Source organism: Chionomys nivalis, chromosome 2 (genome assembly GCF_950005125.1).
Source record: "Chionomys nivalis chromosome 2, mChiNiv1.1, whole genome shotgun sequence".
Classification (NCBI taxonomy): Eukaryota; Metazoa; Chordata; class Mammalia; order Rodentia; family Cricetidae; genus Chionomys; species Chionomys nivalis.
In genome coordinates, this window is record NC_080087.1 from 48,561,242 (window position 1) to 48,577,416 (window position 16,175).

Below are 16,175 nucleotides of genomic sequence, written 5' to 3' on the forward strand. Positions count from 1 at the left end.
GAAAAAGAAAAACCTTTATAAACCAATGTTCTTTTATCAACCACTTGCCTTCTTCTGTCTCATTCTTTTCAACTGAATGAGTCCTGGCCTGAAGGTTGAATAAGGAAACAGTCAGAAAAAAAGGTCCTGTAGGATGGAGACAAGCTGGCCGGACTGGGATGAGGTGGGGGCAAGATTAGGCTGACCATTAGGAGTCAGTATCTTGAGATGTTGGAGGGAGACATAGTGACACACAGAGAAAAATAAGGTTGGAAAGGCAGGAAAATATGCAGAAGAATAAGGAACTTGGGAGTTATGAACCACTCCTGAGTTTGTACAGAGAATGCATCCAAGTGCCTTGATATTTTAGATTATAAAATATTCCAAAAAAACTTATGGAAAAGAGGAACTTCAATAGAAAATACTATTGACTAAGCAATCTAATCTATAAATACAAAGAAACTATCTCTAACTTTTAATGAGTATCCAGATATGTATGTGTATATACCAGTACCACTTAAATCAGTTTACAAGAGACACACAAAACCAATTAGATAGCACAACAAAAAAATTAAAAGAAAAATTGATAAGAAGTAAAAGATGAATTAAATACTAAATTTTGTGGAACTAGAGCGTGGTGTTGTATAGCAGGGTGATAATGGCCTCTTGGAATCAATTGTAATTGGATTTAAATCCAGCCTCCTTGCCCCCCATTCTGTGATTATTAGTCAAATTTTATTAAATTTCTTGAAGTCTATTATGTGTACTAAAAATGGTAAAAAAAATGTTTTTATCACTTAATTGGGGTAGAATTAAATTAAGGAGCATATACTTATGTAAAGCACATGATATATGAACAACAACGGTTACTTCTCTGTTGTTCCTTTATAAAATAAAGAACATTCTTCTCATTTGGGTGTTTATCGAACAACACCAGGCTTAGTCATGAAAAAAAAAAGATAAGAATGATCTAAGTCAGTGCTCGCTTCGGCAGCACATATACTAAAAAAAAGAATGATCTAAGTCAGATAATAAGTTCATGAAACTCCAGCAAGGTTTATAATGATGGTAAAAGTGTCACTCTGTATTTCGATCCAAATTACCATCAATAGTATGTTTGCAAGAATAAGATGCTCTATATAATAGACTAGAATCAAGAAGTTAAGAAATTCTGAGTCATAGGTCCCAGTGGGGAAGCAACTCCTATGGTTTACTAGATGGATGTGATGTGCCTGCCAACCCATCTTCTAGATGTGTGTGCATGTAGATGTGTGTCACCCGTGTTGTCAGTCTCGATTCCTTGACACACTTCATTTAACAAGAGTTAGCCAGAATCAGAGCTAGCAAAGCTAAAAAGCAAGGTTAGTACATTTAGAGACTTTCCCAGAACTGTGGGTTTTGATGGTTAAGTCTTTGTTTTCATTGTGACTGGTGGTGCTGCCTACATGTTGAGTTTTATAGCCTGATTGGCACTTTCATTGTGGAGTCATTTGTGATAAGGTTTGGGGACCTACTAATGTCTCGGGGACTCCTTCACTTGAACTCCTGATCCTTCTGCCTCCACTTTCCAAAAGTGGGAATTATAGACATATGTCACCATACCCAGCTTACATGATATTAGAATTAAACCTGTGACTTCATATATGTGAGGCATGCACTCTACCAACCAAACAACATCCCCAGACAGACGTAAAAATTTCTGATACATGGGACAGAAGAATCATAGAGAAATCACAGTTCGAATGAGTGTACTTACCTCAAACTGAAAGTAGGGAACTCAAGAAGTTTTCCCGAAAGAAATAATGAATTATCTTAATTTTTAGAGATAAGTAGGAACTAGGGGCTAGGAAGATTACTCACTCAGTAAACTGCCGTTTTTGTAAGTGTGTGGGCCTGAGTACAGATTCTTAGCACCTGTGCAGTGTTTTACATGAGAATGGCCCCCATAGGCTCTTATCTTTGAATACTTGATCCCCAGTTAGAGAAACTACTTGGGGAGGATTCAACGAAGCTGTAGCCTTGTTTAAAGCGGTGTGTCTTAAGTGTGGGCTTTGAGGTTTCAAAAGTCCATGCCAATCTCTGTTAGCTCTCTCCACCTCAAGAATATGTCTCTTAAGACTGAGTGTAAAAACAGAAGAGGAAGCTACTTGTCTTGATTTAGGAATAAGGTATTATCAGAAAAATTCAGAAGAAAAACAAGGAAACAAGAGATTGTCAGTGACTGTTACAAATAACAGTACATGGTCTATACTTTGAGTAAGAATTCAGCTTGGCAAACTTCTCATTTTTCAAGATCCTTAGGAGGCTTGCTGATTATCTTAGTCCTCTCAAGTGCTCTCAATAGATGCCCTTTTAATCCCTATGGTCTCTGATTTTGATTTCAATTATGATGCAAATTCTTTATCTTCTCCATTATGGTACGTGTCACTGAATTCCTAATACTTGATTCTATTGACAATATTTTTTGACTCTTTTGAGGAAGTCACAAAAGCTTTCGGTGTAGCAGTTTTAGTTTACTTGTCAGCTCGTCATGTGTATCCGAAGAGTTGCATGTAGTTTTATTTGAATTTGAATCCCTTTAGGTGAGATGCAGTTCTGAGAGAACTGCAAGTATCATAGCAGAAAATCTCCAGGAAAAGGAGCCTAAGCTTGGCCCCAGCTCTACCTACATAGAGAAACATCTAAGAGAAAGAATACTCTAAAGAAGAAACCAGGGCTTATGGAGTAAATTTTCATAGATTTGGTTATGCAGCCATGACCAAAGACAAAGACAGATTTGAGTAAACACACCACACACACACACACACACACAGAGAGAGATAGAGAGAGAGAGAGAGAGAGAGAGAGAGAGAGAGAGAGAGAGAGAGAGAGAGAGAGAAGCAAAATGAAGAAAGGCAATATCTTTGCTGAAAGACATCAAAGTTCTAATGAACATGAAGAAAGATTAATAATTCAATTTTCCCACATCTTTTTTAGCACATTTAGTACAGTAATGTATTGTTTAATCCTTATACCTTTAAGGACATAAGGCAACTAGCAACTTCCAAAGTTTTTGACGTGTAGGTTGGTGGGGTTTTGGTTTTGTGTTGCTGAGGATCAAGATAAGTGGGTGATTTTGACAGCTAAGATACACCTGCTCGTGAGGATTGGAGAGATGAGAAATGGGGAAACTGTAACAATTGTGTTTCAGTCTTCCTTACCACACAATCTCTAAATACTATGAAACACACAGTCGCTAACCCACAGATAGCATTGCTAAGCATCATCAGTAAAGAAATGCATTAGAACCTTTTAACTTTTAGTAACCATTTGTTAGTTAATTAGCCAACTACGTCATTGTCACTTGCTTTGAGGGCATAGAAAATAATGACAGAAAAGGCTGCATTAGCCTGTTTCCCACAGGAAATCCTCAATTACAGTTAACTAGAATGTAACACGAGACTGAGTCTGAATTAATTCAGGCAACAGCTAATGCACAATTTATTGAAAATAACTGATATGCCCAATTTGATGTCTACAGGCATATTTGCTCTTTTTGTTTGTTGGATGCTGGACTTCCCTGATAAAGGTAATGATTGAGATTGGGTGTCATTGATGCAGGATATGAACATTGGTAAACCTAAGAAACTCGTATTTTATGCAAGTTGAATGAGAAGCTGTGGGTGGATTTTGAGAAGGGCATAGTGTGATCAAGCTACACGGTGGTTTCATTTTTGTTTATGTTTTTAAATGTATCACTCCTGCTATATAGAGGATGGACCTGGGTAGGGCTGTTGGAAGGAGAGCAAAGGTGAGAGGGAGATTGAGATAATTAGAAGAGGAAATCTACAGAATTACAGCAACAGGTAGGACGGATAAGATATGGAAGGCACCATTCTTTAAGTTCCTTTATCTCAAATTTCAAGTTTTAATATTTTGATCTCCTAAGCCTAATCAATATCATATTGTGATCCCTGAAAACATCAAGTTATATAAGCAAAAGCTCTTTAACTAATCTTGTTCTTTTGTTTTGGTTTGGTTTTTCATTTTTTTGAGACAGGGTTTCCTCTGTGTAGCTTTGGAGCCTATACTGAAACTCATTCTGTAGACCAGGCTGGCCTCAAAGTCATGGAGAACTGCCTGCCTCTGCCTCCCTAGTGCTGGGATTGAAAGCATGCACTACCACCACCTTGTAAACAGAGGCTATGTTCTCATTTCCTAGCCACCCAGACCCAAATAATTACATAAAAACTTTTTTAATTACAACAGTTTGGCCTATTAGCTCAGGCTTCTTATTAAGTAACTCTTACATCTTAAATTAACCCATTTCTATTAATCTATGTATCACCACAGGGCTGTGGTCTGCCAGTAAGGATCTGGAGTTCTGGTGCCTTTCTCCTTTGGCAGCTACATGGCATCTCTTTGACTTTGCCTTCTTTCTCCCTATATCTCTTCCAGCTTGGCTATATTCTGCCCTGCCATAGGCTGAAGTAGCTTCTTTATTAACCAATGGTAATAAAACATATTTATAGCATAAAGAAGGGAATCTCACATCCCCACCCAGCTGTTCTCAAAGAAGAGGGAACTCTTTATCCTGAATGTTTTATAGTTTGACTGTAATACAGCTCAGTGAAATGTTCTTTGGGGATTTTGAGCTCTGTCTAACTAAATGTCCATGTATTTTCTTGAAAGAGAACACAAATAAATCAATCCCACACTAACTCAGAACTAATAAGAATAATAAGGGGCTTTTTATTTAAGGGGGACTCACAGATCACAGTCCTCTTCATAAACGGGGAACAGAAAATGAATCCAGCATCCAGGTGTGAGAGAAGAGAGAGAGGGAGATGGTGCTGGATCATGCATCTTTTTGGTACCCATAGTCACACCCAACCTGGTCCAGCCTCTCAAAGGCCATTGGTTGAAGAAGTTTCCCTACCACCTCCCCCTTTTGTCTAAATAAGAGAGTTCCAAATCTAATACAAAACAATATAGAATAAGAACAAATATCAAGTATAAAAATTAGAATTACAACCAGCATAAACAATATTAAGAAATATATGCTAAATGTTTTAATAATTATTTTATACCAAGGAGTCTAAGTCTTGTATTAGAAATGGCTTAGCTAAGTCATAAGAGGAAAGTAACTATGACTATCTAGTCTTTAACCCCATCAAAGACCTGAGAAGGGAAATATTACTTGAGTAGGCAGGAAGTGCAATCAAGCAACTTCCAATATGTGTAATAAATGACAAAGACAACTGGCCACCTGGGCAATCATCCCAGGTCTCATTTGCAACAAGTCTCATTTGCAACACTGGAGCAACCAACTTTTGCTAAGGCCTAACTGACAGACAATTTTTAAAGGCAAGAAAGTTGCCAAAACTGTCTTACCCTATCTTGGCAAGGTTTGGTAGTTATCTTTTGTATCCTGCTTGTCTAGTCCTGATACCATGCATTTTGTCAGTGGTCGAGGCATGGGCAGTTCCTTGCCCAAAAGCCAGTTTTGCCAAAAAGAAAACAAGCTCCAAGTGGAGTGTCTTCAGTGTTTAACATTCTCTCGGGAATAGATGGGTTGCTATCAGGAGCAATCGTGTCTCACGTCAACAGGGCCCCAAGTTATTTAAATGTCGTATTTTACCATTCTTTGAAGTGGTTGAAGATTACCTATCTATGCAGAATTTAATCTCTATGTATCTAAAGAACCTGATTAATCTAACTATAAGTATGATAAACATGGATGCCTATTGACTTATAATACTTAATACCTGTGTAACTTAAAGACTAAGACTTTATATTAGAATATTAAACAATCTTTAAATAAATGTATAGCAAATGAGGACAATTGTAGTAGGAGCTGTGGGCTGTGTTCCTGCCGCCCCAGCTCCTGGTCGCCTGGCTAGCTTATGCCCCAAAATAACAACACACAAACTGTATTCATTTAAACACTGCTTGGCCCATTTCTATTCATGTGTGTAGCACCGAAGTGCGCTTACCAGGAAGATTCTAGCCTACGTCCATCCTGGGTCGGAGCTTCATGGCATCTGCCCCAGAGAGGAGAGCTATCGAGTCTGAGCTCACTTCCTCTTCCTCCCAGCATTCTGTTTTGTTTACCCCACCCACCTATGTTCTAATCTATGAGGGCCAAGCAGTTTCTTTATTTTTTAGCCAATGACCTTCCTCCATCAGATAATGACCTCAAAATGTAAATAATGTATAAGTATCTTGATCAGTGGTAGAAATGTATAGTGCAATATGATAAATATATCCTAAAATTGTGTCAATACACAAAATGTTTTAAGTAGAGGTATGCATGCATACAATATGACAAAATAATTTTGTATAAGTGTATAAATATTGTAAATAGAAATAGGAGCATATTCAATATAACAAATATAATTTGAATTTGTATCAGTATACAAGAATCTATACCATTGGAGGTTGTCTATAAATAATAGCTCACAAGTATTCACTCTATTACTCACTATTATTATTAGTGTGAGTAAGCTCTCACCTATTATCCTCAGTTGGTAGAGCATGAGATTCTTATGTGTGTAGCACCGAGGTGCGCTTACCAGGAAGATTCTAGCCTACGTCCATCCTGGGTCGGAGCTTCATGGCGTCTGCCCCAGAGAGGAGAGCTATCGAGTCTGAGCTCACTTCCTCTTCCTCCCAGCATTCTGTTTTGTTTACCCCACCCACCTATGTTCTAATCTATGAGGGTTTGGGCCTCACATTGGACACCAGACGAAGGAGAATGTGAATAAATTAATCCCACACTAACTCAGAACTAAGTATAATAAGAGGTGTTTTATTTAAGGGGAACTCACAGATCACAGTCCTCTCCATGAATGGAGAACAGGAACCAAATCTAGCATCCAGAAAAGAGAGGAGGGGGGTGCACAAGTGCATACCTTTTTGTTATCCAAGACCACACCCAACCTGGTCCAGCCTCTCAAAGGCTATTGGCTGAAGGAGGTTCCCCATCATTTTCTCAAGCTTGGAAAGTCTTGGGGCTTTTTTTCTTTAAATAAGCTTGGTTGTGTGTTTGATTTGTTTGGTTTCTATCCTTCCATTTGTTGTTCTGCTCTGAAAATCCTATAATGCAAATGTTAGCTCTATAAATGAAGCTTCGAGAATGTCAGATGTCTCCACACGGATCAGCATGTAGCGTGAACCCAATACAAACTATATTTCGTGGGCTACTAAAAAAAAGAGAGAGAGAGAATAAGAAGTTGTGAAGGGAATGGGAGGTAGGGATGAATCTGGGAGACAATACAGGGAAGAATGGAGCAAATATGATCAAAATACATTGTACACATACATTAAAATCTCAAAGAATAAGAATATTGTTCTTTATAAAAAACTTCAAGTTTTTCTTCAGTTTCTTATTTCATTTTTTCACTTTTTAAATAATTTAATTTACTATCTACATTTTTCACAAAGATAGATAGATAGACAGACAGACAGATAGATCATATATACCCTCATTGGCCCCTCCAACTTCCCTTGGGTTCCCCACACATGTTTCTCTCCTAACATGTTCTCTCCTTTAATAACCCACTGAGCTCAATTAGTGCCACTCATATGCACATGAGTGTGGTGCATTGCAACCTGCCAGTGACCATGTCCCCAAAGAATAATGACTCTCCTTCCCCAAGCAGCCACCAATCCTTAATTCCTCAGCTAAGGTTCTGGCCTCATGAACATCTTCCTCATCCATATTGAAATTTTGACTGACAAAGAGCTATGTCCTGAGAACTTGCTAGGCTTCTTCATAACAATTATTTTTACATTGTCAGGCATTTTATGAAATCCCATCCATCTTAGTTAGGGTTTTGTTTTTATTTTTTTATTTTTGGTTTTTCGAGACAGGGTTTCTCTGTAGTTTTGGAACTTACTTAGGGTTTTATGGCTGTGAAGAAACACCATGACCACAGCAACTCTATAAAGGAAAACATCTAAGTGGGACTGACATATAGATCCATAAGGTTTAGTCCAAGCATGGTGGCGTGCAGGCAGACATGGTGCTGGAGAAGGAACTGAGAATTCTGCATCTTAATTCCCAAGCAGCAGGAAGAGAATGAATCATACTAGACCAGGCTTGAGTTTCTGAGACATCAAAGCCTGACTTTAGTGACGTACTTCATCCAACAAGGCCACACCTCCTAATAGTGAGACTCCCTGTGAGCCTTTGCCGCATAGTTTTTTTTGTATGATTGTGTTTTTTAGAGACAGGGTTTCTCCGTAGCTTTTGGTGCCTGTCCTGGAACTAGCTCTTGTAGACCAGGCTGGCCTCGAACTCACAGAGATCCGCCTGCCTCTGCCTCTGGAGTGGTGGGATTAAAGGCCTGCGCCACCACCGCCAGGCTTCCCTGTGAGCCTTTGGGGGCCATCCATTTTCATTCAAACCACAACACCATCTCTTTTGGATTAGATGCTGGTTTTACTGTGTTACTTTGACGGGATCATGCTCCTTCAATGCTGTGGGGTCCTTCTAGACTTGGATAGGTCTGTGCATATTTAAAGAAACCCTCCATACCTTATGGACAGACATAAGTCTTGGTAAGTCTATAGGTGACAGCTACATCAACTCAAGGTGCCTAGTCTATAACACTAACTATTTCACTTTCAGTGGTGAAAACTTCAAGGACTGCACGTCGAGAAGAAAAGCCAATGAAAGCAGCAAAGGACAAGAGCTGATAGTGGACATGAGGGCCAGCAATACATATGTGTTTGGTAATAGAGCCAACATGCAGTTGGCCGCATAGGTTGGGTCTGGACAATACATATGACCTCAGCTACCATGAGCATCTGCAGTATAAATGGCGTAGAAGGACAGCATCAGGAGTTAGTATATGCTGGGACTGGTAACATACTTACGTTCTAGAGATCAGCTATAGAACTGCCAGTAAGGCTGGGTCAGTTAGTTGTTTTGTACACAGTAGCCATGCTCACCCCAAGAGCTGAAGGACCCACCGTGGTAGCCGTTGGAAAGTTCAGAAGGGGAGAGGAGAAATACGGTGGCAGCTCTGGGAATTAGGAGTGTAAAAGGGCCCCACCCAGTGCCTTGAGGCCCTGGCGGGCAGGCACCACTATGATAAATGGTTATGTGATGGAGGAATGGGAGAGAAGTGGAGTGGTCCCTGCACTGTGCAGAGAGACGGAGCTGTGAAACATTGACAACAGTGAGGAAGAGGCAGGCATGGGTGACCCAAGCTGCCACCTAGGGCCATGTGATGTCCTGGCCTGTGTTGCCACTGAGGGCCATGTCTGGGTCTGTGATGATCTCCGTGACCCATGTTACCACCAAAGCCCATTTGGATGCCTGGGTCTGGGCTGCCACCTGTAGCCATGCTGGTGTCTAAGGACCAACTGCAGCCAGGGCCATACCAATCTGAGTGGTCTGTACTGCCACCTAGGGCCATAGTGATATCTGGGCCTGGGCTGTAGTTGAGAACCATGTGAGATCTGTGGTCCTGGGCAGTGGTCCTACCCCTTGGCAGCTACCTAACCAGGAGAGTTCCCTCCCCCACCAGAGAACTGGCATAGACATGGGAGAGCTGGCCCCAACCCTCAATGACTGTGGGAGAACTGCCCCCACCTTGCTGTCCACCATAACAGGAGAGCTGACCCTGATCCTCACCTGAGGAGGGCTCCCTAGTGGAGACCTGAGCTGACCAACTCAGCTACCACCCAGGTCAACATCCAGGGTTTTGAGTTGACCCACCCCAACATCTACCCCATTTATGACGTGCTGGAGCCCATGAAGAGACTGGTCCCATGGTACAATAGCCGCAGGATCTCCATGACTCAGGGCAACAACAGCAGGATATTCAAGAGAAGTTCCAGTGAGGGTTCAGTATTGATTGTGTGTGGGAAGCCAGAGGCCTTGAACGTGACCAACAGCTCTTTACAGTTGGACAAAACAGTTCCCAAGGCCACTGATACAAAAGAATGCATGATAAAGAGATAGGAAAAATGGAGGAGGAAAATGTTTTGGGTTTTTGGGGTTTTCTTTTCTGTTGGGGGGTGAGGCTACAAGGGTGGGGGAGAGGACTGGAAAATGAGTGGAATTGGGGTGCATGATGTTCCCAAAGAATTTAAAAAATTACGTAAAGGGGAAAAAAGGAGCATAAAAGATCAGAATCTGTAGTTTTTAGAGTAAAAGGCTGCCAGTAAAGTGGACCTCTAGGATCCACGATGGCAAATCCATGATGACCTCCATGAGAGCTGTGTCACAATGTCTGTGGAGGTCCTCAGCCGTAGAGTTTGAGATGACACCACCACCTGTCACATGCCAGACACTGAGAGTTTTGTTCTCTGATGTGGAGACACAGCCCTTACTAAACAATAAGAGAAAGGAAGAAGCCTGTCTTACCTGGCACGGTGGCACAGGCCCTTAATTCCAACACTCGGGATGCAGAAACAGGTGAATTTACAGAAAATTCCAGGCCAACTTGATTTACAAAAGAAACTCTGGACTGAAAGCCCTAAGGGAAGACGTGTAGAAGAGCAGACTGATTTTTGTCAAAATCATTACTGTCATTGGGGGAAGGTAAACATTAATATTCTCTGTGCAGAAACTAACATATTGAAGACTTGCTATTTTCAGTCAGATGAAAACCATTAGGACATGAATTTGCCTTCATCAGAGTCAAATGTGCTTAATCAGTGTGTCAGTGAAATCTGAACACACTGCTGCAACTCTTTGAGAAATGAGATTGATAAAACAAGCCACAGGAAGCAGCATGATTACGGCATAAAAACAACCCTTACTCTGTCTAGCTTAAAAAACAGTCCTTCATTCTTCGGCTTCTGGCTCTTCTACAGCTCTCAACATGAGAACAGATGGGGGACAAAGAGGACACCAATCAGAAAATGTGCCTGCCCTGATTGGCTGAGGGCAAGGTTCCCAGGAAAAGATGAAACTGGTTCCCAGGTAAGATGAAACTCCAAAGAGCAAAAGATGTACCACAGTGACATAGAAAGGGCTTCAGGTAGATGACAGAGGGCTTTCCACAGACATGGCTGCATCTCAAAAAGTCAAAATTAGGGAGTATTTTCACCTCTGCTCACCCATTAAAACCAAATGTGTGTGGCTATTTTCCAATAAAACTTTATGCACAAAGACAAAGAGAAGTTAGATATGAGCTAAAGGCTGCAATTTGTAACTTTGATCTAAATATGAATCCAGAATTATTCTGCGAACCCCAGAACATTCTACAAGAGAGGGGATTTTAATCAGAGAAGTTTCTCCTGTGTCACTTTGTGCTTAGAGCTCTGTCCTAGTCCAGCTAGGTTGCTGTAGCAAAATACTATAAATGCATTTCTTGTTGTTCTGGAAGTTAGTATATTAATTAGAGTTCTCCTCCAGAGAAGCAGGACTCACAGAATGATACATTCTAGGTACTCCAAAAATAGCTGTGTGCATATTGAAGAGGGTGAGAACCCATCAGCTTCTCAGTTTACATGACTGGGTGTCTCAGAAGTCCTAACCTGGTACTGGACACCTAAAGGACTCCTGGAGAGCTACTGGACTTTATTCTATATTCAAAGGTTGAAGACACAAGGCTTTGATTAGCAGAAAGGATGGCAGCAGTACTAGCAACAAGAGTAGATACCAGCAAGGAGTGAAGGGAGGCAGGCTGAAGTAGTACAGCATTCTAAGTTGACATTTTCAAAAGCCAGAGATTCAATAAGTAGTCATCTAGCTTCTGGGTCTGTTACTCCTATTTGTACAGCCTTAGTTAATCTTTGTAAAACGTCACTAAAGAAAGGGTTCTCTTTGACCCTATTTTAACCCTAATATATGATTCAATTCATTTTCCTAGTTCTTGAAACCTGTCCCAAGCATTTAAGACTTCTGTGTGACATAGAGATAAAATGTGTTCATTGTAAAGAGCTTGATCCTGTGGGTCAGCATAAGTTCCCTCACCAAGAATTTGATCTTGGGGAGCCTCAAAACCTTTTGCTTTTCCCTGTTGTTCTAAAACTCTTGCCTCTTCTCACCAATAGCATTTCCACAGTATTTGTGGTCCATCTTCCAGGATCACTGAAATTAATTGAAGCCAATTATATGGGATAGCCTTATTGCTGGAAGCCCATGTCTTTACCATCTCCCTAACAAATGGTGAATACAAGTCATAAGATACTACCACTTTTAGATAATTCCTACAGGTTTCCATCTACATTCTTTGGGTCCTTTTGGGCTTTTAGAACTTGATGCTTTTTCAGAATTGATTACAGGGTAGGAAGTTAAAACCCTGAGTAAGTCATCTCTGACTCTAACACATACTGGCAATGATAAATACTGTCCTTGTGCTTTCTCTCCCTGCTCATCAGCTCTGATAATTTCTTCAATCATTTCGAATCTTTTTTACTACTGTCTTTTGTAAAGCCTGACTCTCTTGGCCTATATATATTTCTAGTAATTTCATTGATGCACCTAGCCTCTGGTCCTCATTCTGTACATGTGACTCTAAGGTATGAAGTTTTTTATTTAAAGATAACATCTCATCCTTGGACATTATTTGGATAGTGTGCAGATTGCCTTCCTGGAGAGATATTCTATCTGCTAACCTATCATAATTTTTAAACAGATTTTGATTATCAAATTCAACAGTATGAATTCTTTCAGATAATTTCTCAGTATTCTTTGACATGAATTCAATTTTGTCTGTCAAATTAATGTTATTCTTTTCAATAGTATTAATTTTTCCAGCTAACTTTTGATTTTCAATGATATTAATCCTGTCAGCTAGCTGTTCATTATTAGTCTGTAAAGACTATATCATTTCCAAAAGTGACTGATTCTTGACTATATTATCAAAAAATTTTCTTAAGGCTATAATATGAAAAACAAAGCTAAGTCCCAATAGCCAATAAATTAATGTATCAGAAAAATTATATAAGCCTTGGATAATACCATCCATAGCATAAGCAAAAAGGTTATTAAATTCCTGGATGGTAATACTGTCTGCAATTATATAGCTTTCAAGTTTATTGATTTATTTATTAACCAAATGAAGTTACCCTTGTTATGAGATTTCAGTAAATTGTTCTAGGTATAAAAATCTTTATTGGCCAGCAGGTCTCATGGTTGCAACCACATGGTCGAGAGACATGACCAGCAGGAGTGCAAACAGTCCCACTGCTTTGGTTCCATGCATTGGTGCCTGGTTAAATACTGACAAATATGCTTTGCTTGACAAATTAAGAGCAATTAAATCAATTCCATACACACAGAGAGTTCTTTGGTGGCTGGAAGACAAACTGGAAGCTGTGCATGTCACCTCATGGCAGGGAAAGTGGCGGGGGGAGGGCAGAGAAGGGAATGGTGGAGGGACATGAAAGCATGTGCAAGCTCGAGAAACTGCCAAGTCGCTGCACAGTAGCTCTGCTGTGGTGCAATTTTGGCAAAGACTGCTTAGTAGGTGAAATCAAGTCAGGCAGGCAGGGGTGGGAAACCTGGGCTGTAGATCTTTTAAGCCTTTTGGGACTATCCCAGTAAACGTAGAGTTGGGATTCATTCATGTGAATGCCAGATGAAGATGGACATTATAAAGTAATCCCACACTAGCTCAGAATTGAGTATAATAAAGGGTTCTTTATTCAGGAGTAGACTTACAGATCACAATCCTCTGTACATATGGGGAACAGGAACAAATTTCAGCAGTGAAGAGAGATGAGGGAGAGATAGCACATGCTGTATGGCTGCATTTTATAGTATAAGAGACCATGCCCAAGTGGACTGATATCTTAAAGGCTATTGGCTGAAGGAGTTCCCACAGCAAAGGGCCATGGTGCTATCACAAGAGCAGGTACACAGAGATGTGCTTTAAAGGGATGAACAAGAAGAACTTGACATTTTAGATTCTATAGGGAACAATATTATCCACTAAAAATGACTTTATGAGTGGTTAATGCTACCAACATCAGCAAACTCTGAATAATCTTTTAACAAGAAGCCCTGAATTTTCAATTTGCACTGAACCCTGAAAATCATACAGCTGACCCTACTCTTCACCATCGTATGCTTATACATTCCATTTTTGGAGCAAGACCCACAAATATTCAGAGAGGTGAGATTCCCCAGATGACTTAATTATTGTAAGAAAAGCTTGCAGGTCCGACTTCAGCTTCTAACTGTACTCAAATGTCCAGGCGCTGCTGCTTTATTTATGAGCTAAACAAACAATAGACTGTGAAAACCTAAGGCAAAGCCTGCAGGCAGCCGAGCTGGCCTTTGAAGTTTGGTACCCTTCTTCTAGGAGTAGCTTCCAGACTTGATCTTTACCTGAGTCCTTTCTGATCCTGTTCCTACCCAGGGACACAGTTTGTCTTGCCTCTCTAGTGCTGGGGTACAAGTGTGTCCTACCATATATGGCTTAGGTAGTCATTTTAAACCACACACACAAAAAAAGGCTTCAGTTCACCGCTGCTCAATTTCTGCTCCATTTTCCTGCCATTTAATTCTCCCCTGGCCAGTATATATTCCTTATATAATATCTGTTTCAATGCCAGATTTATTACTACTTCTTGCTTTCCAAGATTACAGGAAAAGAGACTTATTTGAATGAATGGAGTTTAACAGACATTTTTGTTTTCCACATCTGTTCCTAACAATTGAGCCCTGGGTTTTTTTTTGGGGGGGGGGGGGAAGGGTTGTTATTGTCTTGTTTTTTTGTTTTTTGGACATCCATCTTTAACACAAGGGTGTTAAAGAGACTAGCTTTAACTCTCAGCACACAAATAGGCCTCATCTGTATGAGCAAGTCTTTCCAGGGCCACTAGGGGAAGATGCATGGCACAGTCTAATCCACAGAATGGGAACAAGGATGGAGGCTGGGCACGGGTAGAAAGGGCTGCTGGACTTGGTGAGCTGCCCTGGGATGTAGTAAGCTTCACCCTTGTTTTTCTTCTATGTGTCTATTACCATTCCTTAAAAACCAAAAGACTCCACAACTTTTAATTGGCACTTACTCAGGGTGTACTCAAAGGGAAGTCTATTTTTTCGTGGTATAAAATGAATACCTAAGCCACGTATAGTAAGCATGCACTTGTACCCCAGGACTGGGGAGGCCAAGATTAGAGAATTAAAAAGTTTCAGACCACCCTGGCCTATATAATGAATCTGTCTCCAAAAATATAAAAAATAAATAAATAAAACAACTGTCTAAACAGAAAATTTTTTCTGGAAAAAAATAACATCAAATTTCTCAGAACCATAAGAACTTTATAAATAAATTACATAAATTGCTTCAACTTAAAACAAGCCTCTCTTCAGATTCATGGGAAATATGAATAAACCTGATGACTGTTGTGATAAATGGGTACAAATGACTTTCAAGAACAATAACAGAACAGGCTGATGGGGACTCAGAGGGAAAGGAAGACAAACTTGAGAAGTGAGATTTGAGTGGCTTTAATGGAGGGATAATTAAATAAGAACGGAGTGAAGCAGAACAGAAGTGCCAAACCGAATAAGAAGCAAAATGTAGGCAGGTGAAATGCCAGGTACTGGTGTAGAAGGAAAGCCATGAACAGAAACAACGCAAAGGGGGACGTGTGTATGTGTGTATGTGCGTATGTGCGTGTGTGCGTGTGTGTGTGTGTGCGTGCGTGCGAGCGTGCGAGCGAGCGAGCGCTCTCCTTCCACCGCTGAGTCCTGGCAATCCAACTTGGGTCATCAGGCTTGATGGAAATTCCTTTGCTCACTAAGCCACCTCACCACACCTAACAAAACTTACTCCAAGTATTGGAACTAAAGTTCAAGAAGCTCAGCCACCAGGAAAGTCAAAGGCACTAAACCTACAACCGCAGCAGAAAAGGAGCCTCTACCGTAGACGCTACCTAGAGACACCTGACACAGATGTGAGGGACATCTCACCCAGGCAGACATGACATGAAGCAGAAATGGATCGACTTTCCTCGTCCCTGTCCAAATTCCTGACCCACAAATAGTGGGAAAAAAAAATTTAAGCCATGTTTATAGTTGAACTATAATGTTGACACTGCCTTAAGAAACCCCAAATGATTTTCTAGATGAAGGTGTTCCTTTTCAAATTATACACTAAGGCCAGCGAATGGCTCAGTGGATAAAGGTGCTTGCCACCAAGCCCAGAGACATGAGTTTGATCCCTTGGACCCCCACATGGGAGGAGAGGATGGACTTCTGTACCCTGTTCTCTAACCTCAATACATTCGCTGCCCCT